At 39.8% G+C, this 26,523-nt stretch overlaps 1 long non-coding RNA gene and 1 pseudogene across 2 annotated transcripts in view; both read right to left on the reverse strand.

Moving 5' to 3' along the window:
* Nucleotides 1-11,716: 11,716 nt before the first annotated feature.
* Nucleotides 11,717-16,876, reverse strand: LOC137209496 (NADH-ubiquinone oxidoreductase chain 1-like; annotated as a pseudogene).
* A 7,982-nt stretch (nucleotides 16,877-24,858) lies between these two features.
* LOC137208405 (uncharacterized) overlaps nucleotides 24,859-26,523 on the reverse strand; it is a 97,299-nt gene continuing 95,634 nt past the window's right edge. For both annotated transcript variants that reach the window (XR_010935620.1, XR_010935619.1), the window contains exon 6: nucleotides 24,859-24,983. This is a non-coding gene — a long non-coding RNA (uncharacterized lncRNA). The remainder of the gene's footprint in view (nucleotides 24,984-26,523) is intronic.

The raw sequence follows: 26,523 nt of genomic DNA on the forward strand, positions 1-26,523 counted from the left end.
ATAAATAGTGAACCCCCCCCCCCAAAAAATAGTGAGCACTGCTCCCATTGACATTACATAATGGAAGTGTGCTACTTCGTAGTATATACCATGGAGGACAATGTCCAGGGATGAATTAGCTAAGACCATTCCTGTTACACAACCTACTGTAAAAAGAAAAAGCCTAAAGCTCATAATAGAGTGGGAGATCATGTAATATTACCTCCGTGAAGAGTTGCTTATCAGCTAAATACTTTTACTCCTGTCGGGATAGAAATAATTACTTTAGCTGATGTAAAGTATGTTCATCTATCCCTACTGTAAACATGTGATGGGTCCACAAGATAAGTCCTAAAAAGCCAGTGGACATGACTCACACTATTCCCATATAGGCGAAAGGGTCTTTTTGTCCTAAATAGTATGTAATATGTGAGATTATTCCAAACCCTGGTAGGCTACAAATAACAGACTTCAGGGTGACCAAAGAATCAAAATAGGTGTTGGTATAGGATTGGGTCTCCTCCTGCAGGGCCAAAGAAAGTAGTGTTTATATTTCTTTCTGTTAACAATATGGTAATTTCGGCTGCTAGAACTGAGAGTGATAATGATAGTAATATGGCTAGAATTAGGGCAGCTCAAACAAATAATGGTGTTTGGTGTTGAGATATGTCTGCTGGTTTTATAGTAAAGATTATAGTTGTTGACTGAAAAAAACGCACAACATGAGAGTTTTGTGTAAGTTTTATTTTGGGGCAAAATGAGGACTATAGCCGGGGAGACAGCATTTCAGACCGCTCTGAGAAGCTGCTCCAGAGAGGTAGGGGGAAGGTCAGTATAGATGTGATTTTGGTGCAGGGGGAATACATGCAATCAAGCACATATTTTTTTGCAGAAGGATTCTGCTAGTCACAAGGAGCAAAGTCACCCATGAAGGATTTTAGTGCTTTTCTAAATACAAGGAGATGCAAGAATTGGGGTCATAAAATCTTCTCCTGAAAATATCTACCTGAAGACCTGTTCTGCCAGTTGTTCCCAGGGCATAGAGTGCCTCATTCCTGATCTTCACCCTGAAATCCTTTCAGGTATTAAAGGTCAGCAGCTGCTGCGGCTCATAATTTAATCCTTGTAGAGGTGGATGGCAAGTGCCAATCTTTAGTTGTCATAGTGATAAAATTAATAGCACCAAAAATTGAAGAGACATCTGCTAAATGTAAGGAGAAAAATGCTTAGGCCAACAGAGGCTCCTGTGTGGGCCAGATGGCTGGCTAGAAGTGGATATACACTTCAACCAGTACCAGAACCAGCTTCTGTTGATGATAGGAGTAGGTGTAAGAATGATGGGGGAAGTAGTCAAAAGCTTATATTACTTTTCAGGGAAATGTTATATCAGGTGCCCCAGTTATTAGTGGGACAAGTCAATTTCTGAACCCTCCAATCATAATGGGTACAACTCTACAGAAAATTATTACAAATGCAGGGGCTACATTACAGATTTGGTCATCTCCAAGTAGCGCTCCAGGTTAGCATAGCTCAACATGGATTAATAGATTTAAGGTGTTGCCACTATTCCAGCTCCAGCACCAAATAGTAGATATAAAGTGCCGATATCTTTGTGCTTTGTTGAAAATGATCAGCAGTTTATGAACATAAGTAAAATGACTGAGTTAGCATTAGGCTATAAAGCTAAAGAAAGAGATTGAGCCCCCTTTTTGCCAAGCCCTGTGTTCAATCAGCAAATTGAATTGCAGATTCAGAGAAGCAGCTTCAATTCTGCCTGTGCTTCTCCTATCTTTTTTTTTTTTTTTTTTCCTTGGGAAGGTGGGCGAAGTATTCAATAGATTGAAGCCAGTTGACTACAGTATTTTCTGTTAACTAAGATTTTGTGGGGTGGAAGCCCATCAATCTAGTGAGGATTTAGCTTAATTAAAATGTTTTATTTGCATTCAACTGATGCAGGATAGATTCTTGCAATACTTATTTTCAGGAATTAAGTAAATTATACTTGCTTACGGTTTTGAAAGCTCTTGGTCTAAACTAACCTAAATTCCTAGCCCAGCACTGATAGAAATGTGTGTTACGGGTAGTAATAGTGTAGCTATTACAATTAGTAATGATAGGAAGGTTATCTGTTTTGTATGTTGGAATTGTCATTTTATTTTTAGGTTTATTGAAGGGAATATAGTTGGTGCTGTGGAGTATATTAGCTGCATCTAGAAATATATGTTAAGTAGTGCTCTGATGGCTGTTAGTGTTGGTAGAATGTTATTGTTTTTTATCTCCTAGTAATTATTCGTTTGGGTAAAAATCTTGGTAGTGGTGGGAGACCTAATGATCCTTTAATGGTGAGGATAAGGATTGTGATGGAAACTGTTTTCTTTCATGTGTGTGATAATGATAGTTTCTGGTACATGAGCTGGCCATAAATGGTAAGAAGATAATGTTATTATGATATAAATTAGTATGTTTAGAATTTCTGTGGTTGAATTCTACATTATAATAGCAGTTATTCATCCTATATGGGCCATTGATGAATGAACAGGCTATAATTTTTGTAGTTGAGTTTGGTTGAGTCCCCCTCAGCCTCCAATTACGATTCATAATATAGCTATGATTAATAGTGTGTTTAGGGTTATGGATGGTGAGACTTGGTATAAAACTGATAGGGGTGCAAGGTGGTCATGTTACTAGCATCAGGCCTGCTGTTCATGGAACGCCCTGTGTTACTTCAGGTACTCAGAAGTGAAATGGGGAAAGCCCTAATTTTGTGACAAGGGCTGTTATTATGATGGTGGATGCTTTGGATTAAAGATTTTTGTAATGTCCATTGACCATAATATATTGGTTTAATAATTTAGCCATTATAGTAGTATTGGTGCAGTGGGTTGTTTTAGAATATATTTGTTGGATGTTTCTATAGCTTATGGGTTAATTTTTTATTGGAATGGGGATAACATTAACCAGTGTGAGCTTGTTACTACAACTATGGTTCCTGAGATGACGGTCAGTAGAATGAAAGTAAAAACAATAGGGCTTATTAGTACTGGAAGGATATAAACCAGCATTCTTGGGGTCTGGGCCTGATAGCTTATTTAGCAGACCTTACTATAAAATGTACTATAAGGTGCTAGTATGAAGAAAGTAAAATTCTTTTTTTTTTTAACATCTTTATTGGAGTATAATTGCTTTACAATGGTGTATTAGTTTCTGCTTTATAACAAAGTGAATCAGTTATACATATGTTCCCATATCTCTTCACTCTTGCGTCTCCCTCACTCCCACCCTCCCTATCCCACCCCGCTAGGTGGTCACAAAGCACCAAGCTGATCTCCTGGTGCTATGCGGCTGCTTCCCACTAGCTATCTATTTTACGTTTGGTAGTGTATATATGTCCCTGCCACTCTCTCATTTTGTCACAGCTTACCCTTCACCCTCCCCGTATCCTCACGTCCGTTCTCTAGTAGGTCTGTGTCTTTATTCCCGTCTTGCCCCTAGGCTCTTCATGACTTTTTTTTTTTTTAGATTCAATATATATGTGTTAGCATACAGTATTTGTTTTTCTCTTTCTGACTTACTTCAGTCATATGACAGACTCTAGGTCCATCCACCTCACTACAAATAACTCATTTTCGTTTCTTTTTATGGCTGAGTAATATTCCATTGTATATATGTGCCACATCTTCTTTATCCATTCATCTGTTGATGGACACCTAGGTTGCTTCCATGTCCTGGCTATTGTAAATAGAGCTGCAATGAACATTTTGGTACATGACTCTTTTTGAATTATGGTTTTCTCAGGGTATATGCCCAGTAGTGGGATTGCTGGGTCGTATGCTAGTTCTAGTTTTTTAATGAACCTCCATACTGTTCTCCATAGTGGCTGTACCAATTCACATTCCCACCAACAGTGCAAGAGAGTTCCCTTTTCTCCACACCCTCTCCAGCATTTATTGTTTGTAGATTTTTTGATGATGGCCATTCTGATCAGTGTGAGATGATATCTCATTGTAGTTTTGACTTGCATTTTTCTAATGTATAATGATGTTAAGCATTCTTTCATGTGTTTGTTGGCAATCTGCATATCTTCTTTGGAGAAATGTCTATTTAGGTCTTTTGCCCATTTTTGGATTGGGTTATTTGTTTTTTTAATATTGAGCTGCATGAGCTGCTTGTAAATTTCGGAGATTAATCCTTTGTCAGTTGCTTCATTTGCAAATATTTTCTCCCATTCTGAGGGTTGTCTTTTCATCTTGTTTATGGTTTCCTTTGCTGTGCAAAAGCTTTTAAGTTTCATTAGGTCCCATTTGTTTATTTTTGTTTTTATTTCCATTTCTGTAGGAGGTGGGTCACAAAGGATCTTGCTGTGATTTATGTCGAGTGTTCTGCCTATGTTTTCCTCTAAGAGTTTGATAGTGTCTGGCCTTACATTTAGGTCTTTACTCCATTTTGAGTTTATTTTTGTGTATGGTATTAGGGAGTGTTCTAATTTCATACTTTTACATGTACCTGTCCAGTTTTCCCAGCACCACTTATTGAAGAGGCTGTCTTTTCTCCACTGTATATTCTTGCCTCCTTTATCAAAGATAAGGTGACCATATGTGCGTGAGTTTATCTCTGGGCTTTCTGTCCTGTTCCATTGATCTATCTTTCTGTTTTTGTGCCAGTACCATACTGTCTTCATTACTGTAGCTTTGTAGTGTAGTCTGAAGTCAGGGAGCCTGATTCCTCCAGCTCCGTTTTTTGTTCTCAAGATTGCTTTGGCTATTCGGGGTCTTTTGTGTTTCCATAAAAATTGTGAAATTTTTTGTTCTACTTCTGTGAAAAATGCCAGTGGTAGTTTGATAGGGATTGCATTGAATCTGTAGATTGATTTGGGTAGTAGAGTCATTTTCACAATGTTGATTCTTCCACTCCAAGAACATGGTGTATCTCTCCATCTATTTGTCTCATCTTTAATTTCTTTCATCAGTGTTTTATAATTTTCTGCATACAGGTCTTTTGTCTCCTTAGGTAGGTTTATTCCTAGATATTTTATTCTTTTTGTTGCAATGGTAAATGGGAGTGTTTTCTTAATTTCACTTTCAGATTTTTCATCATTAGTGTACAGGAATGCCAGAGAATTATGTGCATTAATTTTGTATCCTGCTACTTTACCAAATTCATTGATTAGCTCTAGTAGTTTTCTGGTTGCATCTTTAGGATTCTCTATGTATAGTATCATGCTTTCTGCAAACAGTGACAGCTTTACTTCTTCTTTTCTGATTTGGATTCCTTTTATTTCTTTTTCTTCTCTGATTGCTGTGGCTAAAACTTCCAAAACTATGTTGAATAATAGTGGTGATAGTGGGCAACCTTGTCTTGATCCTGATCTTAGTGGCAATGGTTTCAGCTTTTCACAATTGAGGACGATGTTGGCTGTGGGTTTGTCATATTGTTTATTATATTGAGGAAAGTTCCTTCTATGCCTACTTTCTGCAGTGTTTTTATCATAAATGGGTGTTGAATTCTGTCGAAAGCTTCCTCTGCATCAGTTGAGATGATCATATGGTTTTTCTCCTTCAGTTTGTTAATATGGTGTATCACATTGATTGATTTGCGTATATGGAAGAATCCTTGCATTCCTGGAATAAACCCCACTTGATCATGGTGTATGATACGTTTAATGTGCTTTTGGATTCTGTTTGCTAGTATTTTGTTGAGGATTTTTGCATCTATGTTCATCAGTGCTATTGGCCTGTAGTTTTCTTTCTTTGTGACATCCTTGTCTGGTTTTGGTATCAGGGTGATGGTGGCCTGGTAGAATGAGTTTGGGAGTGTTCCTCTCTCTGCTATATTTTGGAAGAGTTTGAGAAGGATAGGTGTTAGCTCTTTTCTAAATGTGTGATAGAATTCGCCTGTGAAGCCATCCGGTCCTGGGCTTTTGGTTGTTGGAAGATTTTTAACCACAGTTTCAATTTCAGTGCTTGTGATTTGGTCTGTTTATATTTTCTATTTCTGTTTCAGTCTCAGAACGTTGTTCATTTCTAAGAATTTGTCCATTTCTTCCAGTTTGTCCATTTTATTGGCATATAGTTGCTTATAGTAATCTCTCATGATCCTTTGTATTTCTGCCGTATCAGTTGCTACTTCCCCTTTTTCATTTCTAATTCTATTGATTTGAGTCTTCTCTCTTTTTTTTTTGATGAGTCTGGCTAATGGTTTATCAATTTTATCTTCTCAAAGAACCAGCTTTTAGTTTTATTGATCTTTGCTATCGTTTCCTTCATTTCTTTTTCATTTATTTCTGATCTGATCTTTATGATTTCTTTCCTTCTAACTTTGGGCATTTTTTGTTCTTCTTTCTCTAATTGCTTTAGGTGTAAGGTTAGGTTGTTTGAGCTGTTTCTTGTTTCTTAAGGTAGGATTGTATTGCTATAAACTTCCCTCTTAGAACTGCTTTTGCTGCATCCCATAGGTTTTGGTCATTGTGTTTTCATTGTCATTTGTTTCTAGGTAATTTTTTTTTTTTTTTTTTTTGCAGTACACGGGCCTCTCACTGTTGTGGCCTCTCCCGTTGTGGAGCACTGGCTCCAGACACACAGGCTCAGCAGCCATGGCTCACGGGCCCAGCCACTCCGTGGCATGTGGGATCTTCCCGTACAGGGGCACGAACCCATGTCTCCTGCATCGGCAGGCAGACTCAACCACTGCACTACCAGGGAAGCCCATGTTTCTAGGTAATTTTTGATTTCCTCTTTGATTTTTTCAGTGATCTCTTGGTTATTAAGTAGTGTATTGTTTAGCCTCCATGTGTTGGTAATTTTTACAGATTTTTTCCTGTAATTGCTATCTAGTCTCATAGCGTTGTGGGTGGAAAAGATACTTGATATGATTTCAATTTTCTTAAATTTAGCAAGGCTTGTTTGTGACCCAAGATATGATCTATCCTTTTACCAAGGCTTGTTTGTGACCCAAGATATGATCTATCCTGGAGAATGTTCCATGAGCACTTGAGAAGAATGTGTACTGTTGTTTTGATTGAATGTCCTATAAATATCAATTAAGTCCATCTTGTTTAATGTATCATTTAAAGCTTGTGTTCCCTTATTTTCATTTTGGATGATCTCTTCATTGGTGAAAGTGGGGTGTTAAAGTTCCCTACTATGATTGTGTTACTGTCGATTTCCCCTTTTATGGCTGTTACTATTTGCCTTATGTATTGAGGTGCTCCTATGTTGGCTGCATATTTACAATTGTTATATCTTCTTTTTGGATCAATCCCTTGATCATTATGTAGTGTCCTTCTTTTTCTCTTGTAATAGTCTTTATTTTAAAGTCTAATTTGTCTGATGTGAGAATTGCTACTCCAGCTTTCTCTTGATTTCCATTTGCATGGAATATGTCTTTCCATCCCCTCATTTTCAGTCTGTATGTGTCCCTAGGTCTGAAGTGGGTCTCTTGTAGACAGCATATATACGGGTCTTGTTTTTCTATCCATTCAGCCAGTCTATGTCTTTTGGTTGGAGCATTTAATCCATTTACATTTAAGGTAATTATTTATATGTATGTTCCTATTACCATTTTCTTAATTGTTTTGGGCTTGTTATTATAGGTCTTTCCCTTCTCTTGTGTTTCCTGCCTAGAGAAGTTCCTTTAGCATTTGTTGTAAAGCTGGTTTGGTGGTGCTGAATTCTCTTACCTTTTGCTTGTCTGTAAAGGTTCTAATTTCTCCGTCAAATCTGAAGGAGATCCTTGCTGGGTAGAGTAATCTTGGTTGTAGGTTTTTCTCCTTCATCACTTTGAATATGTCCTGCCACTCCCTTCTGGCTTGCAGAGTTTCTGCTGAAAGATCAGCTGTTAACCTTATGGGGATTCCCTTGTGTGTTATTTGTTGTTTTTCCCTTGCTGCTTTTAATATGTATTCTTTGTATTTAATTTTTGATAGTTTGATTAATATGTGTCTTGGCGTGTTTCTCCTTGGATTTATACTGTATGGGACTCTCTGTGCTTCCTGGACTTGATTAACTATTTCCTTTCCCATATTAGGGAAGTTTTCAACTATATTCTTTTTCAAATATTTTCTCAGTCCATTTCTTTTTCTCTTCTTCTTCTGGGACCCCTATAATTCGAATGTTGGTGCTTTTAATGTCCCAGAGGTCTCTGAGACTGTCCTCAGTTGTTTTCATTCTTTTTTCTTTATTGTGCTCTGCAGTATTTATTTCCATTTTATCTTCCAGGTCACTTATCCGTTCTTCTGCCTCAGTTATTCTGCTACTGATCACTTCTAATGAATTTTTAATTTCATTTATTGTGTTGTTCATCATTGTTTGCTCTTTAGTTCTTCTCGGTCCTTGTTAAATGTTTTCTTGTATTTTCTCTATTTCCAAGATTTGGGATCATCTTTACTATCATTATTCTGAATTCTTTTTCAGGTAGACTGGCTATTTCCTCTTCATTTGTTAGGTCTGGTGGGTTTTTATCTTGCTCCTTCATCTGCTGTGTGTTTTTCTGTCTTCTCATTTTGCTTATCTTTCTGTGTTTGGGGTCTCCTTTTCGCAGGCTGCAGGTTTGTAGTTCCCGTTGTTTTTGGTGTCTGTCCCCAGTGGCTAAAGTTGGTTCAGTGGGTTGTGTAGGCTTCCTGGTGGAGGGGACTAGTGCCTGTGTTCTGGTGGATGAGGCTGGATCATGTCTTTCTGGTGGGCAGGTCCACGTCTGGTGGTGTGTTTTGGGGTGTCTGTGGCCTTATTATGATTTTAGGCAGCCTCTCTGCTAAGGTGGGGTTGTGTTCCTGCCTTGCTAGTTGTTTGGCATAGGGTGTCCAGTACTGTAGCTTGCTGGTTGTTGAGTGGAGCTGGGTCTTGGCGTTGAGATGCAGATATCTGGGAGATTTTCACCATTTGATATTACGTGGAGCTGGGAGGTCTCTTGTGGACCAGTGTCCTGAAGTTGGCTCTCCCACGTCAGAGGCACAGCACTGACTCCTGGCTGCAGCACCAAGAGCCTTTCATCCACGTGGCTCAGAGTAAAAGGGGGAAAAAATAAAAAGAAAGAAAGAGGATAAAATAAAATAAAGTAAAATAAAATATAGTTATTAAAATAAAAAATAATTATTATGAAAAAAGTTTTTTAAAGTAAAACAAAACAAAAAACGGACGGACAGATCCCTAGGATAAATGGTAAAAGCAAAGGTATACAGACACACAGAAGCATACACATACACACTAACAAAAAGAGAAAAAGGGGAAAAAAATATATATCTTTGCTCCCAATGTCCATCTCCTCAGTGTGGGATGATTCGTTGTCTATTCAGGTATTCCACAGATGCAGGTACATCAAGTTGATTGTGGAGATGAAATCTCCTGCTCCTGAGTCTACTGGGAGATATTTCCCTTTCTCTTCTTTATTCGCACAGCTCCGGGTTCAGCTTTGGATTTGGACCCGACTCTGCGTGTAGGTCACCAGAGGGCGTCTGTTTTTTTGCTCAGACAGGACGGGGTTAAAGGAGCAGCTGATTCGGCAGCTCTGGCTCATTCAGGCCTGGGGAAGGGAGGGGTACGGAGTGCGAGTGCGGGGCGAGCCTGCGGAGGCAGAGGCCAGAGTGATGTTGCACCAGCCTGAGGCACGTTGTGCGCTCTCCTGGGGGAGTTGTCCCTGGATCCCGGGACCCTGGCAGTGGCGGGCTGCACAGGCTTCCGGGCGGGGAGGTGTGGATAGTGACCTGTGCTTGCACACAGCCTTCTTGGGGGCGGCAGCAGCAGCCTTAGCGTTGTCTCTGGAGCTCCTTTAAGCGGCACTCTTAATCCCCTCTCCTCGTGCACCAGGACACAAAGAGGCAAGAAACAGTCTCTTGCCTCTTCAGCAGCTCCAGACTTTTTTCCGGACTCCCTCCCGGCTAGCCGTGGCGCACTAACCCCCTTCAGGCTGTGTTCAGGCTGCCAACCCCAGTCCTCTCACTGTTATCCCAACTCCGAAGCCCGAGCCTTGCTCCCAGCCCCGCCCACCCCGGCAGGTGAGCAGACAAGCCTCTTGGGCTGGTGAGTGCTGGTCGGCACCGATCCTCCGTGCGGGAATCTCTCCGCTTTGCCCTCCGCACCCCTGTTGCTGTGCTCCCCTCCGTGGCTCCGAAGCTTCCCCCACTGCCACCCGCCGTCTCCGCCCCCGAAGGGGCTTCCTAGTGTGTGGAAACCTTTCCTCCTTCACAGCTCCCTCCCACTGGTGCAGGTCCCGTCCCTATTCTTTGTCTCTGTTTTTTCTTTTTTCTTTTGCCCTAGCCAGGTACATGGGGAGTTTCTTGCCTTTTGGGAGGTCTGAGGTCTTCTGCCCGCGTTCAGTGGATATTCTATAGGAGCAGTTCCACCTGTAGATGTATTTCTGATGTATCTGTGGGGAGGAAGGTGATTTCCGTGTCTTACTCTTCTGCCATCTTGAAGGTCCCCCGAAAGTAAAATTCTTTTTTTTTTAACACCTTTATTGGGGTATAATTGCTTTACAATGTTGTGTTAGTTTCTGCTTTATAACAAAGTGAATCAGTTATACATATACATATGTTCCCATATCTCTTCCCTCTTGCGTCTCCCTCCCTCCCACCCTCCCTATCCCACCCCTCCAGGCGGTCACAAAGCACCGAGCTGATCTCCCAGTGCTATTCGGCTGCTTCCCACTAGCTATCTACCTTACGTTTGGTAGTGTATATATGTCCATGCCTCTCTCTCGCTTTGTCACAGCTTACCCTTCACCCTCCCCGTATCCTCAAGTCCGTTCTCTAGTAGGTCTGTGTCTTTATTCCTGTCTTACCCCTAGGTTCTTCATGACATTTTTTTTCTTAAATTCCATATATATGTGTTAGCATATGGTATTTGTCTTTCTCTTTGACTTACTTCACTCTGTATGACAGACTCTAGGTCTATCCACCTCATTACAGATAGCTCAATTTCGTTTCTTTTTATGGCTGAGTAATATTCCATTGTGTATATGTGCCACATCTTCTTTATCCATTCATCCGATGATGGGCACTTAGGTTGTTTCCATCTCCGGGCTATTGTAAATAGAGCTGCAATGAACATTTTGGTACATGACTCTTTTTGAATTATGGTTTTCTCAGGGTATATATATCCCAGTACTGGGATTGCTGGGTCATATGGTAGTTCTATTTGTAGTTTTTTAACGAACCTCCATACTGTTCTCCATAGTGGCTGTACCAATTCACATTCCCACCAGCCGTGCAAGAGTGTTCCCTTTTCTCCACACCCTCTCCAGCATTTATTGTTTCTAGATTTTTTGATGATGGCCATTCTGACTGGTGTGAGATGATATCTCATTGTAGTTTTGCATTTCTCTAATGATTAATGATTTTGAGCATTCTTTCATGTGTGTGTTGGCAGTCTGTATATCTTCTTTGGAGAAATGTCTTTTTAGGTCTTCTGCCCATTTTTGGATTGGGTTGTTTTTTTTTTGTTATTTAGCTGCATGAGCTGCTTGTAAATTTTGGAAATTAATCCTTTGTCAGTTGCTTCATTTGCAAATATTTTCTCCCATTCTGAGGGTTGTCTTTTCATCTTGTTTATGGTTTCCTTTGCTGTGCAAAACGAACACTCCCAAGTTCATTCAATGAGGCCACCATCACCTTGATACCAAAACCAGACAAGGATGTCACAAAGAAAGAAAACTACAGGCCAATAGCACTGATGAACATAGATGCAAAAATCCTCAAAAAATACTAGCAAACAGAATCCAACAGCACATTAAACGTATCATACACCATGATCAAGTGGGGTTTATTCCAGGAATGCAAGGATTCTTCAATATACGCAAATCTATCAATGTGATAAACCATATTAGCAAATTGAAGGATAAAAACCATATGATCATCTCAATAGATGCAGGGAAAGCTTTCGACAAAATTCAACACCCATGTATGATAAAAACCCTGCAGAAAGTAGGCATAGAAGGAACTTTCCTCAACATAATAAAGACCATATATGACAAATCCACAGCCAACATCATCCTCAGTGGTGAAAAACTGAAAGTAAAATTCTTAAGGGTAGGTTCAATTCCTATGATTCTAGGAATAAGAGGGTTCAAACCTCTATTATTATTTACTGTATCAAAGTAACTCTTTTGTAAGACATGTTTCTTATGTTTGTGGTGGGATGCCTCATGTGATGAAAGGTAGAGAAACCTCTCATATAGATAGGGCTAGATTAGTGGTAAAAAAAAATTTTTAAGAGGTAAGTTGATCATATCAAAATTGTGGATAGGATATTTGAACTCATAGAAAGGAGATTGTTAGGAGTGGGTTTTTTGTTTGTTTTAATTACTTTTATTTAAAAAATGTTTATTTTGTATTGGAGTATAGTTGATTTACAGTGTTGTGTTTCAGGTGTACAGCAAAGTGATTCAGTTATACAAATACCTATTCTTTTCCAGATTCTTTTCCCATATAGGTTATTACAGAGTATTGAGTAGAGTTCCCTGTGCTATACAGTAGGTCCTTGTTGGCTATCTATGTTATATAAAGTAATGGCTATATGTGAATCTCAAACTCCTAATTTATCCTCCCCACCTTCCCCTTTGGTAACTGTAAGTTTGTTTTCTATGTCTGTGAGTCTGTTTGTTTTGTAAATAAGTTCATTTGTATCACTTTTTAAGATTCCACATATATGTGATATCATATATTTATCTTTCTCTGACTTACTTCACTTTGTGTGATCATCTCTGGGTTCATCCATGTTACTGCAAATGGCATTATTTCATTCTTTTTAATGGCTGAGTAATATTCCATTGTGTATATATACCACATCTTCTTTATCCATTCATCTGTCCATGGACATTTAGGTTGATTCCATATCTTGGCTATTGTAAATGGTGCTGCAGTGAAGGTTGGGGTGCATGTATCTTTTCGAATTATGGTTTTCTCCAGATATATGCCAAGGAATGGGATTGCAGGATCATATGGTAGCTCTATTTTTAGTTTTTTAAGGAACTTCCATACTGTTTTCCATAGTGGCTGTACCAATTTACATTCCCACCAACAGTGTAGGATGGTTCCCTTTTCTCCACACCTTCTCCAGCGTTTACTGTTTGTAGACTTTTTGATGATGGCCATTCTGACTGGGTGTTAGGTGATACCTCATTGTAGTTTTGACTTGCATTTCTCTAATAATTAGCGATGTTAAGAATTTTTTCACATGCTCTTGGTCATCTGTATGTCTTCTTTGGAGAAATGTCTATTTAGGTCTTCTGCCCATTTTTTGATTTGGTTGTTTGTTTTTTTTATATTGAGCTGCATGAGCTGTTTGTATATTTTGGAGATTAACCCCTCGTTGGCAAATATTTTCTCCCATTATGTGGGTTGTCTTTTCATTTTGTTTATGGTTTCCTTTGCTGTGCAAAAGATTTTAAGTTTATTGTCAAAATGACTATACTACCCAAGGCTATCCACGGATTCAGTGCAATCCCTGTCAAATTACCAATGGCATTTTTTGCAGAGCTAGAGCAAAAAATTCTTAAAATTTGTCTGGAAATACAAACAACCCCAAACAGCAAAACCAATCTTGAGAAAGAAAAACAAAACTGCAAGAATCAGGCTCCCTGACTTCAGACTGTACTATAAAGCTACAGTAATCAAAACAGGAGTGTTTTAATGATGACATTGGCTGTATATAATTCTGGCATGTAGGGATTGTGAAATGCTCCTAAAAATAGATGGTTGTGAAAATACTTACTATAATGATATTGACATATTCTGCTAGAAAGAATAGGGTGAATGGGCCTGTTACATTTTCTACACTGAAGCTGAATACAAGTTTTAATTCTCCTTCTGTTAAATCCAGTGGGGCTCCACTGGTTTCTGCTAGAGTAGAGATAAAACAGTTTCTGGCTAGGGGTCAGGATGTGAAAAATAGTCATAGGTGTTCTTGTGTAATAATTACTGTTGAAAGTATAAATGATCCATTTATCTGTAGGAATAATAACAGAATAATTGCTAATGTTACTTCATATGAGATTGTACTACTGCCCATAGAGCTCCGATTAATGCATATTTTGAATCTGAAGCTCATTCAGAGCAGAGAATGGAATAAACGGCTAGGCTTGATATAGCTAGTATAAATAGTATGCCTAGGTTCATATTAATTAGTGGATAAGGTGTGTTAAGAGGAATTCATAATGTGACAGCCAGGGTTAAGGCTAGCATTGGTGCAATAGTAAACATAAATTGATGAGATTGATGGTTGTAGTGGTTCTTTAATAAATAATTTGACTGCATCAGCAATGGGTTGTAATAATCCATAGAGGCTGATGATGTTTGGCCCTTTCTGGATTTGCAGATAGCCTAGGATTTTCCATTCAGTTAAAGTGAGGAATGCTATGGTGAGTGAAACTGGGTAATTAGTGAAAGAACGTTGATTATAAACATATTCTTAGGAAGACGACTTGAACCACTGTGGATAAAGGTTTAAGTTTTATGCAGTTACCATGCTCTGTCACCCTAACAGACACTGTTCTACAGTAGGGTATGTATAATTTAATTGAATGTAGATTATATAATCAGTTTGAAGACATTTTGTAAAGTAGGCCTTATTTCTCTTGTCCTCTCATACTGGGAGAAATCTATAATACATAGAAATCAACTGGGATTACTCCAGTCTGAGCTCAGATCACGTAGGACTTTACTTGTTGAACAAACAAACCATTAATAGCAGTTATACCATTGGGATGTCCTGATCCAGCATCAAGTTTGTAAACCCTTTATTTATTATCAATATGAACTCTAGAATAGGAACTTGTTCTGTTGATCAGTGTTTTAGGTCAATAGGTGTAAAGCATTTTGACTAGTTGGTCTAAGTTTTAATCACTCAAAGGTTGTTCTACTCTCCAAGGTCACCCCCACCAAAATTGTTAATCCATTAAAAGTTATGTTATCCCTTAAAGTTCAGTTATTATTATTTGAATTAATTAACTAAAGCTCCATAGGGTCTTCTCATCTTATGTTATTCCCACCTTTTTAGGGCAAGGTCAATTTCACTGATTAAAAGAGACAGGAAAACCCTCGTGTGACCAATCACACAAGTCCTTATTTAGAGAAAAAATGATTATGCTACCTTTGCACACTCAGAATACCCTGACTATTAAACAGATGTCATTGGGCAGGCAGTGCCTCTAATACTAGAAGTGCTACAAGTAATGTTTTTAATAAACAGGCAGGGTATGTGATTGCCTAGTTCCTTTTACTTTTGTTAATCTCTCCTTAAATGTGTGCCTGTGTTGGGTTAACAAACGTTTTAATAAATAATGAGGTATTTGTTTAGGTTTATTTATTATTTATTTAGCATGCAGGCTCAATAGCTGCGGCATGCAGGCTCTCTAGTTGTGGTACGCAGGCTCCGTAGTTGCTCCACGGCATGTGGGATCTTAGTTCCCCGACCAGGGATTGGACCTGCATCCCTTGCATTGGAAGGTAGATTCTTAACCACTGGACCACCAGGGAAGTCCCGTGTTTAGGTTCATCTTAATGTTAACTATCAGTAGGTTACCCGTCTGATGTAAGCTTATGCAAGGAGAACCATTTCTTGTTACTCATATTGACAGTATTATTGTACTTCTATTAATTAATAGATTAGTCCAGTATTAAATTAGGAGTTGGTTTGTTTACTGTTAGTATTAAGATGAATGTGCGGTTGACCTTGAATGCTTTCTTAATTGGTGGCTGCCTTTAAGCCAACTATGGTATTGTTAATGCTTACTCACTAGGGAAATTTGTATCCTGTAACTAAAAGCTGTACCTTTTTTGCATAACTTTTACAATTATGTTAAAAGTTATGTTTTTAAAGTAATATTTCAAGTTGAACTAAAATTCTTTTCTGGACAACCAGCTATCACCAGGCTTGTTAGGTTTGTCACCTCTACTCATACATCTTCCTACTCTTTTGCCATATAGATGAGTTTATTCCTGTAAACTGTCCATAAATAACTCATCTGATTTCAGAGTATTTAACTTAAGTTCTCTATGTTAAAGTTTTCTAGTAAACCATTATGCAAAAGCTAAAAGAGGTAAACTTTGCTTTTTGGTACTTTCAATGATTTTTTCATCATTCCCTTATGGTACCTTATCTATAGCCCCTGATTTAAATTTCTATCTCCTATACTTTATTGTTTTTAATTTTGATTGAAAAATAGTTAATTTACAATATTGTGTTAGTTTCAGGTGTACAGGAAAGTGATTCAATTATATGTATATGTATATATAAATAAATAAATATATTCTTTTTTTACTTTCCCTTCCATTATAGGTTATTGAGTATAGTTCCCTGTGCTATATAGTAGGTCCTTGTTGGTTATCTATTTTATATATAGTGGTGTGTATATTTTAATCCCAAACTCCTAATTTATCCCTCCCCCCACCCTTTGGTAACCATAAATTTGGTTTCTACGTCTCTGAGTGTATTTCTGTTTTGTAAATAAGTTCATTTATATCTTTTTTTTAAGATTCCACATAAGTGATATCATATATTTGTCTTCATCTTACGTAACTTAATATGATAATCTCTAGGTCCATCCATGTTGATGCAAATGGCATTATTTCATTCTTTTTTATGGCTGAGTAATATTCCATTGTATTTATATACCACATCTTCTTTACCCATTCATCTGTCAATGGACATTTAGGTTGTTTCCATGTCTTGGCTATTGTAGACAGTGCTGCTGTGAACATTGGGGTGAATGTATCTTTTTGAATCATGGTTTTCTCCAGAGTGGGATTGCAGCATCATATGGTGGCTCTAATTTTAGTTTTTAAGGAACCCCCATACTGTTCTCTGTAGTGGTTGTACCAACTTACATTCTCACCAGCATTGTAGGAGGGTTCCCTTTTCTCCACACCATCTGCAGCATTTGTTACTTCTAGACTTTTCATGATGGCCATTCAGACTGGTGTGAGGTGATACCTCATTGTAGTTTTGATTTGCATTTCTCTAATAATTGGCAATGCTGAGCATCTTTTCATGTGCCTTTTGCCCATGTGTATGTCTTCTTTGGAGAAATGGCTTTTTAGATCTTCTGCCCATTTTTTGATTGGGTTGTTTGTTTTTTTGATATTGAGCTGTATGAGCTGTTTGTATATTTTGGAGATTACCTTGTCAGTCTCATCATTTGCAAATATTTTCTCCCATTCTGTAGATTGTCTTTTTGTTTTGTTTATGGTTTCCTTTTCTGTGCAAAAGCTTTTAAGTTTAATTAGGTCCCATTTGTTTGTTTTCATTTTTATTTCCATTACTGTAGGAGACAGGTCCAAAAAGATATTCTGTGATTTACATCAAAGAGTGTGCTGCCAATGTTTTCCTCTAGGAGTTTTATAGTATCCAGTCTTACATTTAGGTCTTTAATCCATTTTGAGTTTATTTTTGTGTATGGTGTTAGAAAATGTTCTAATTTCATTCTTTTACATGTAGCTGTTCAGTTTTCCCAGCACCACTTATTGAAGAGACTGTCTTTTCTCCATTGTATATTCTTGCCTCCTTTGTCATAGATTAATTGACCATAGGTGCGTGGGTTTATTTCTGGGCTTTCTATCCTGTTTCGTTGATCTGTATGTCTCTTTTTGTGCCAATACCATAATGTTTTGATGACTGTAGCTCTGTAGTACAGTCTAAAGTCAGGGAGCCTGATTCCTGCAGCTCCGTTTTCCTTTCTCAAGATTGCTTTGGTCTTCAATTTATGAATGTGGTGTATCACACTGACTGAATTGCAGATATTGAAAAATCGTTGCATCCCTGGGATAAATTCCACTTCATCTTGGTGTATGATCCTTTTAATATATTGTTGGCTTCAGTTTGCTAGTATGTTGTTGAGGATTTTTGTGTCTATGTTCATCAGTGATATTGGCCTGTAATTTTCTGTTTTTGTGGTTATCTTTGTCTGGTTTTGGTATCAGGGTGATGGTGGCCTCATAGAATGAGGTTGGAAGTGTTCCTTTCTCTGAGGATTTTTTTGGAATTGTTTCAAAAGGATAGGTGTTATCTCTTCTGTAAATGTCTGATAGAATTCACCTGTGAAACCATCTGGTCCTGGACTTTTGTTTGTTGGGAATTTTTAAATCACAGATTCAATTTCTGTATTTGTATTTGGTCTGTTCATATTTTCTATTTCTTCCTGGTTCAGTCTTGGGAGATTGTACCTAAGAATTTGTCCATTTCTTCTAGGTTGTCCATTTTATTGGCATATAGTTGCTTGTAGTAGTCTCTTACAGTCCTTTGTATTTCTGTGGTGTTGGGGGTAAATTCTCCTTTTTCATTTCTGATTTTATTGATTTGGACCGTCTCCCTTTTATTCTTGATGAGTCTGACTAAAGGTTTATCAATTTTGTTTATCTTTTCAAAGAACCAGCTTTTACTTTCATTGATCTTTTCTATTGTTTTTGCTAATGTCCCAAGCAAGATGTCAGTCTTCAGATGCGTGCTCTTGTATATGTTTGCCACCAGCCTTTATGTCCCAAGAGAAAGCCACAGCTGCCTCCTGCCTCCCCAGGAGACCCTCCACTACCAGCAGGCTGGTCTGGCCCAGGCTCCTATGAAGTCACTGTTTTTGCCCCATGTCCTGGTGTGCACATGACCTTGTGTGCATCCCCCAAGAGTGGAGTCTGTTTCCCCCAGTCCTGTGGAGCTCCTGCGATCAAGCGTCATTGGCCTTCAAAGCCAAGTGCTCTGGGGGCTCCTCCTCCTGATGCCAGACCCCCAGGCTGGGGAGCCTGACATGGGGCTCAGTTCTCTCCCATGGGAGAACTGCTGCAATATAACTATTCTCATTGTGGGTCCCCCACCTGGGGATGTATGGGATTTGATCATATAAGTGAGTGTGCCCCTCCTCCCATCTTGTTGTGATTTCTTGTCTTTGTAAGTAGAATTCCCTTTTGGTAGGTTCCAGTCTCTGTTGCTGATGGCTGTTCAGCAATTAGCTGTGTTCGTGCAGGAGGAGGTGAGCTCCAGGTCTTCTGCTCCACCATCCTGTCTTTAGCTCCTATACTTTGGATGTTGGATGAATGTTTTACTTACTTATGATAGTTGAGCTTGGTAGGATAGTTTTAGCACCAAGTGTTCATGCAGTATGAAATCTCCTGGGCATAAACTAGATGCTTTTCTTTAAGCTACACTTTGATTCATCACACTTTCCAGGGTGCTCACCTTGTTACGACTTACCTCCTCTTATATGTTTGAATATTCGTAGGGACTGGAATCTAATGTGACTTGGACTATATAATGTGTTATGTAAGATCAAGAGACTGATGTACATGCTTATACACATGGGATAGATAACACCTGATATGTATAATTGTGAATTAATTATGTATGATAAAGCATATGTATATACTTACATATGTGGAAGGGTACATAATGTACAAAGTACATAGTAATGTTAGTTTTTAATGATGTCATTTTTTAATACTTAAAACCAGCTGTGTCCACCTCAGATCAACTGAATTAAAACCTCTGGGAACCTGGAAAACTGCATTTGTTTACAAGTTTTTCCCACCCCCCGGGGATTCTGATGTCCCCTCAAATTTGAGAACCTCTGTCCTAGAAGCAAAGGATGTGGTCCACTGTCCTGGAGAGACAACAAGCTCTGAGGGAGGGCAGAGGGGGAGGGACCACCACATACCTGGCTCCACATACCTGTTCTCCTGGGTGCTGCAGAAGGTACCTGAGAGATTGGCCCAGAGAACCGTTCTCCCAACTATACATTGCCTCCCTCTTCAGGAAGTACAGAACTGACCTTTACTTAATGCTGGAACTATTGAATGAGCATGGGCACCCCCCAAATTCAGGCACATGAAGCTCAAGGTCTGAATCTATCGAAAATTAACTTGTCTTAAATTAGAAAGATATTGTAAACAGAATTTTCTAGGATTAACTCTCCTCTACCCCTACAGCTTGTTATTGAGGGGGGGTGGTGCTAATTGGGAAAAGGAAAAGTGTCAACGCACGAACTATGACTTAAAGTTTCAGGGGTCTACAGTCTTGTACCCTCCGTCAAAGAAGTTTCTCAGAGCATCTCGGTATCTGTGCTGATGTGCACATACCAAACTTTATAGATCTTCTGTGGATGCATATCTGAAATTCCAGCAAACCACAGGATAATAGCCTAAGAAGTCATTTTTTAACTCAAAAATTCAGTTCTCTACTTATCTTCCAATCTTCTCACTGGTTAAATTTCTCCAGTCCCTGACATCCCAGCTGGCCATCAGCCCACCTGATGTCAAACCTGGGCAGAAAGCACTTTGGTCAAAAGCATTTCTCTTTCTTCTTCCTTTGTTAAAGGGATATAAAGGCTCAGCTTTTAAACTGTTCCCCAAGTTGAAAAATGTGATATATAAACTCAGTACCAAAGGAATGAACAAAGAGCCAGGAACAGAGCTGGGCGTTCCCTGAGATACATAGATGTTTCCTGGGAAAAGGAAACTGTGAGAAACTGTTTCAGGGCAAACCACTGCATGGTATTAAAAAAAATGCAGGCCCTTCGCTTTCCTTGGAAAATTACGTCTTACAGGTCATCAGCTGATCTGAGATGGTGATGTTTGGATTTTCTTTTTTCAGGTGAGTGTTGATCATTTAGGGATGGGAAGGTGACCATGGCAGGATTTTTTGGTCCTGTGGTTCCTCTGGGACAGAGCTCTTAGGGCTTCACAAATTGCACTGATTCAGGACCTCCACTCGGGGATAAAGAGCAGCTCTCTCACCTCTGGAGTTGGCATGGGCTGGAAGCTTTGAGAAATGAACTCCTGCTGGGCACATGTGCTGGTTTCTATGGCAACAGTCATCGAGGTTTGGGCCAAGGTTATTGGACTTAGTGAGTCCCCACAGAGACTAAAGACAACCTGTCTGGTGCCTTCCCAGGAACGATTTTTTTATCTTCCCCAGCCTGGCTTCTGATAGTCCCTGCCAACTCAGTACAGTATTCATGCTTCTGCATCCCAAATACATCCCACAAATTCCAGCTTCTGTCAGGCTGTTGCAAGTTGCAACACAGCATGTTCTGTCTAGCAAGTTGCATAGACAGCATGTTTTATTTAACTTGGCTTTCTTGCAACAGAATGTTACTTACATCAGTTATTATTGTTAACTATAATTTAGTGTGTACCTGTGATCTGCCAAGCACTGTCCTATGCACTCAACATAATTTCATTCTTCAGAACAGTACCACAAAATCAGTGTTACAATCCCATTTCATATTGTTTAGCCTCCAAGTGTTTGTGTTGTTTTGCATTTTTTTCCTTGTAGTTGACTGCTAATCTCAGGGTATTGTGGTTGGAAAAGATGGTTGATATGATTTCAGTTTTCTTCCATTTACCAAGGCTTGCTCTGTGGTCCACATGTGATCCATCCATGAGACTGTTCCATGTGCTCTTGAAAAGAACGTGTATTCTGCTGCTGTCTGATGGAATGCTCTGTAAATATCAATTAAGTCCATTTGGTCTAATGCTCATTTAAGACCTGTGTTTCCTTATTGATTTTCTGTCTGGATTAGCTGTCCATTGATGCGAGTGGGCTGTTAAAGTCACCCATTATTATTGTTTTACTGTCAGTTTCTCCTTTTTTTTGCTGTACGTGGGCCTCTCACTGTTGTGGCCTCTCCCGTTGCGGAGCACAGGCTCCGGCCGCGCAGGCTCAGCAGCCACGGTTCATGGGCCTAGACGCTCCGCGGCATGTGGGATCTTCCCAGACCGGGGCACGAACCCATGTCCCCTGCATCGGCAGGCAGACTCTCAACCACTGCACCACCAGGGAAGCCCCAGTTTCTCCTTTTATGTCTGTTAACGTTTGCCTTATATACTGAGGTGCTCCTGTGTTGGGTGCATTGTATATTTACAATTGTTATATCTTCTTGGGTTGATCCCTTGATTGTTATGTAGTGTCCTTCTTTGTCTCCAGCTTTCTTTTGATTTCTGTTTGCACAGAATACTTTTTTCCATCCCCACACTACAGTCTGTATGTGTCTCTAGATCTGAAGTGGGTCTCTGGTAGACAACATATATATGGGTCTTGTTTTTGTATCCATTCAGCCAGTCTGTGGCTTTTGGTTGTAGCATTTAATCTATTTACATTTAAGGTAATTATCCATATGTATGTTCTCACTGCCATTTTGTTAATTGTTTTCTATTTGTTTTTGTAGGTCTTTTTTCTTCCTTTCCTCTTTTGTTCTCTTGTGATTTGATGACTATCTTTAACGTTCTGTTTGGATTGCTTTTTCTTATTTGTGTATCTATTACAGATTTTTGGTTTGTGGTTACCATGAAGTTTTTATATAGCAGTCTATAAATATACAGGATTGTTTTAAGTTGATCTCTTAATTTCAAATGCATTTAAAATATCCTGCATTTGTACTCTCCTCCTCTCATGATATTGGTTTAGATATCATATTTGTGTGTGGATGATTTCCTACCTTTACTGTATGTTTACCTTTAAAGGGGAGTTTTCACATTTTGTAATTTTCTTGTTTCTACTTGTGATCTTGTCTTTTCTGCCTAGAGAAGTTCCTTTAGCATTTGTTGTAAAGCTGGTTTGGTGGTGCTGGATTCTTTTAGATTTTGCTTGTCTGTAAAGTTTTTGATTTCTCTGTCAAATCTGAACAAGAGCCTTGCTGGGTAGAATATTCTTGGTTGTAGGTTTTTTCCTTTCATCACTTTAAATATATCATGCCATGCCCTTCTGGCCTGCAGAGTTTCTGCTGAAAAATCCGCTGATAACTTTATGGGGGTTCCTTTGTATGTTATTTGTTGCTTTTCCTTTGTTGCTTTTAATATTTTCTTTGTCTTTAATTTTTGTCAATTTGATAACCATGTGTTTCATCATGTTGATCCTGCCTGGGACTCTCTGCACTTCCTGGACTTCGGTGACCGTTTCCTTTCCCATATTAGAGAAGTTTTCAGCTATTATCTCTTCAAGTATTTTCTCAGGCCCTTTCTCTCTCTTCTCTTTTTGGGACCCCTGTAATGCCAATATTGGTGTATTTAATGTTGTCCCAGAGGTCTCTTAAACTGTCCTCAATTCTTTTCATTCTGTTCCACAGCAGTGATTTCCACCACTCTGTCTTCCAGCTCCATTATCTGCTCTTCTGCCTCATTTATTCTGCTATTGATTCTTTCTAGTGTATTTTTCATTGCAAATACTGTATTCTTTAACTGTTTGGTTGTTCTTTATATTTCTTAGTTAAAAATTTCCTGTAACTTCTTGCGCTGTGCATTCATTCTTTCTTTTGGATCATCTTTATCATGATTACTCTGAAGTCTTTCTCAGATAGATTGCCTATCTCCACTTCACTTACTTGTTCTTCTGGAGTTTTATCTTGTTCCTTTGTCTGGGAAATATTCCTCTGCCATCTCATTTTGTCTAAATCTCTGTGTTTGCAGACTGAGTTCCGCAGGCTTCCAGCTTCTAGTATTCTTGATTCTTGTCTCTGTCCCCTGTGGGTGAGGCTGGTCTAGAGGCTTGTCCAGGCTTCTGGTGCCTGCCCACTGGTGGGCGGAGCTGGGTCTTGGCCATCTGGTGGGCAGGGCCATGTCAAGGGGTGTGTCTAGAGACAGCTGTGGGCTCAGGAAGTTTTTAGGCAGCCTGTCTGCTGATGGGTGGGGCCAGCTATGGTGCTGATGACCCAAGCAAGATGTCTGCCTCCTCAAGAGTTCACGTAGCTGAACACTCCCTGAAATATCCACCACCAGTGTCCACATCCCCAGGGAGAGCCACAGCCACACCTTACCTCCCCAGGAGACCCTTCAAGACCAGCAGGTAGGTCCTGTCAAGGCTCCTGTGAAGTCACTGCCTTTGTTCTGGGCTTGGTATGCATGAGACCTTGTGTGTGCCCTCCAAGAGTGGAGTCCCCACTTCCCACAGTCCTGGGGTGCTCCTGCAGTCAAGCCCTGCTGGCCTTCAAAGCTGGGGAGCCTGGCATGGGGCTCAGAACTCTCACTCCTATGGGAGAACTTCTGCAATATGATTCTCTGGTTTGTGGACTGCCCACCCAGGGGGTATGGGATTTCATGATATTGCACGTGTGCCCCACCTACCATCTTGTTGTGGTCTCTTCTCTCTTCCTTCATACCCTTGGATGCAGAGTATCTTTTTCGGGAGATTCCAGTCCTTATCAATGGCTGTTCAGCAGTAAGTTGTGTTTTGGGTGTGCTCATGAGAAGAGGTGAGTCCAAGGTCCTTCCACTCCACTGTCTCCACCAAAGAGCCTTACTTCTGCTGCTAGGATTGGGGAAGTTGTATTTTGAGTTTCCTGAGGTCACCCTCAGGTGGACTCACACTGCTTGCATTTCTGTTTGGTCCATCTCCAGGGACAATGAACTCAGCTAGCCTCTGCTGCTTTCTTGTTTTGCCCCAAAGGCAGTGTTCCACTGAGTAAAACAGTAACCTTGAAAACTAAGACAGTTTCTTTTTCCTTTGTGCTTTGTCAGATTTCACGTGCTCACAGGGGGCTTCATGCAGGGGCCTTGCACCTGGCTTTTCAGACCAGAGTTTCTAGTGTGAAATCACAATCCCTATTTCACAGATAATGAAACTGAGGGCCAAATAAGCCAAGTAGCACGTCTGATGTTCCACAGTTATATGTGATGGATTCTAGATGGGAACCCAGCACTTCTTGATTTCACCAAACCCATTCTGTATTTCCACTACTCTGCTACCTACCTTAGACAACAGGTTACCTTTGTCATTCTTCTTAGAAGACTTAATAACTTAAGTCATATGTTGTTTCCAAGCTTCTCCTCTGTGCTTTAAACCATCATATCTCCTTTAAACAGTTCTTTCTCTACCATCCTTTACTGAACCATCTTAACTTTTCCAACTCTCTCGGTAAAGGCCTAAATGGAAAAAATTGTCTTAATAAGACGAACAGCAGTTTTCAAATATGTACCTTTTAATGCCACAACCTGCCAAGACCATGGCCTTTGGGGTGTCTCATGTAGATTTCTCTGGGCTGTGTTTGTTCTATTATCTTCTGGGTTTCAACCTTCTGAAGGAAGCAGTCGTGGGGAGGGGCTGAGGAAAGATGGGTGAAAGAACAGAGATAAATTGTCTGCAATAATTAAACAATCTGATGTATCAACATGTAGAAATAACAGGACACCATCTTGTAAACTATTCTAAAGCAATGGATGAAGAATGCTCACTGAAAATCTTAATTCAATGCTGATCTATCATTTGGGATAAAGGCTGGCATCTTTATCCACTTGGCAAAGTTTTGCCAAGTGCCAGCATCCCAAGCCAGTGATCACAGCAAACAGGCTGCTCCTAAGTAAATTTCACATCTGCAAGCTTGATTATTGCATTTTTTCAGGCATTAACATGCAAAAAGGCTGAGAATATTGCAGCCATCTCTCAGTGCGGTGGTTTTAGTGACAGGGCTGGGACTGGTTTCCTCAGTTTATAAGGTTTTCCTTTCTCTAGGCAGGGGGTTTATTTATTACCCCATCTACTTTTTATTGGGCTTCTTGGGTTTTGCTTTTGCTAACAGGTTGGCCTCCATTTACTGGGCCTGAGCAAAGGCTGTCATCCAAGGCCCCAGAGAAACTCCTGGACATAAAATCAGGAACATAGAAATTATCCAGTCACTTGGGACACTCAAGCTCCTTCTGCAAAAGGCCAACTTTTCAATTCGCAGTAAGTGAGGAATGACACCAAATCAGCAACAATTTAGTCCTTGTCAGAATCATTCCATATTTTTAAGTAGAAAATAAAATTCAGATCCGTTACTCTGCTTTCTAGACACAGGGTATTCTGATCCCATCCTGTCTTCCCCACTCTTCTCTTCACTCCAAATAGAAGAAGTGCTTTGCTCTGGTCTAATGACAGCGAATATTTATCCAGCTATTATTGTGTGCCAGGCACTGTGTGTAAAGTCATTTGCATAGATTATCTGGAACTAATCTAAGGCACAAAGAGGTTGGCCCAGCAGCGCACAACCTCCTCGAGGCAGAGTCAGAATTTGAACCCTGGAAAGTTTGACTCCAGGGGCTGAGCTATTTACTGTGACATCACTCTGCTTCTCAAGCCACCCAGAACAGACTGAACTTTCCCTCCAGCCACCCAAATTTTGACCTTCAAAGCCCTGCTAAAACCCGACTCTTTCATGACACCTTCTTTGACCACTTCAGGGCCACAGCAAATTCTCTCTCTTTGGATCTCCTCAACCATTTGCTGTTACCACACTGATTCTGGCAGTGACACTCTGCTCTGTGACAGTGGAGGACAGTGGAAAGAATTGCTCCTGAATCCCACAGACTTGGATTCCAAACCCACCTTGGGCACTTTTAGTTGGATGACTGTCCATTCATTCACCATCAAGTATACATTCAGCACCTAACATATGCTAGACTCTGGGGTCGCAATGGTGAGCACAACACAAACCACTCCCTTGTCCCTTTAGAACTTTCCTAGATCTTGGGCAAGTGACGTCATCTCTTTGAGCTTCAGTTTCCTCATCTCTAGAATGGGAATAATAATACCAATCTTACATGCTCTGCTCATAACAGCCTAGAAATATCAAAGTACCCTGTAGAGTGCCTGGCACACCATAGGT

The sequence above is a fragment of the Pseudorca crassidens genome, chromosome 16, assembly GCF_039906515.1.
Source record: "Pseudorca crassidens isolate mPseCra1 chromosome 16, mPseCra1.hap1, whole genome shotgun sequence".
NCBI lineage: Eukaryota > Metazoa > Chordata > Mammalia > Artiodactyla > Delphinidae > Pseudorca > Pseudorca crassidens.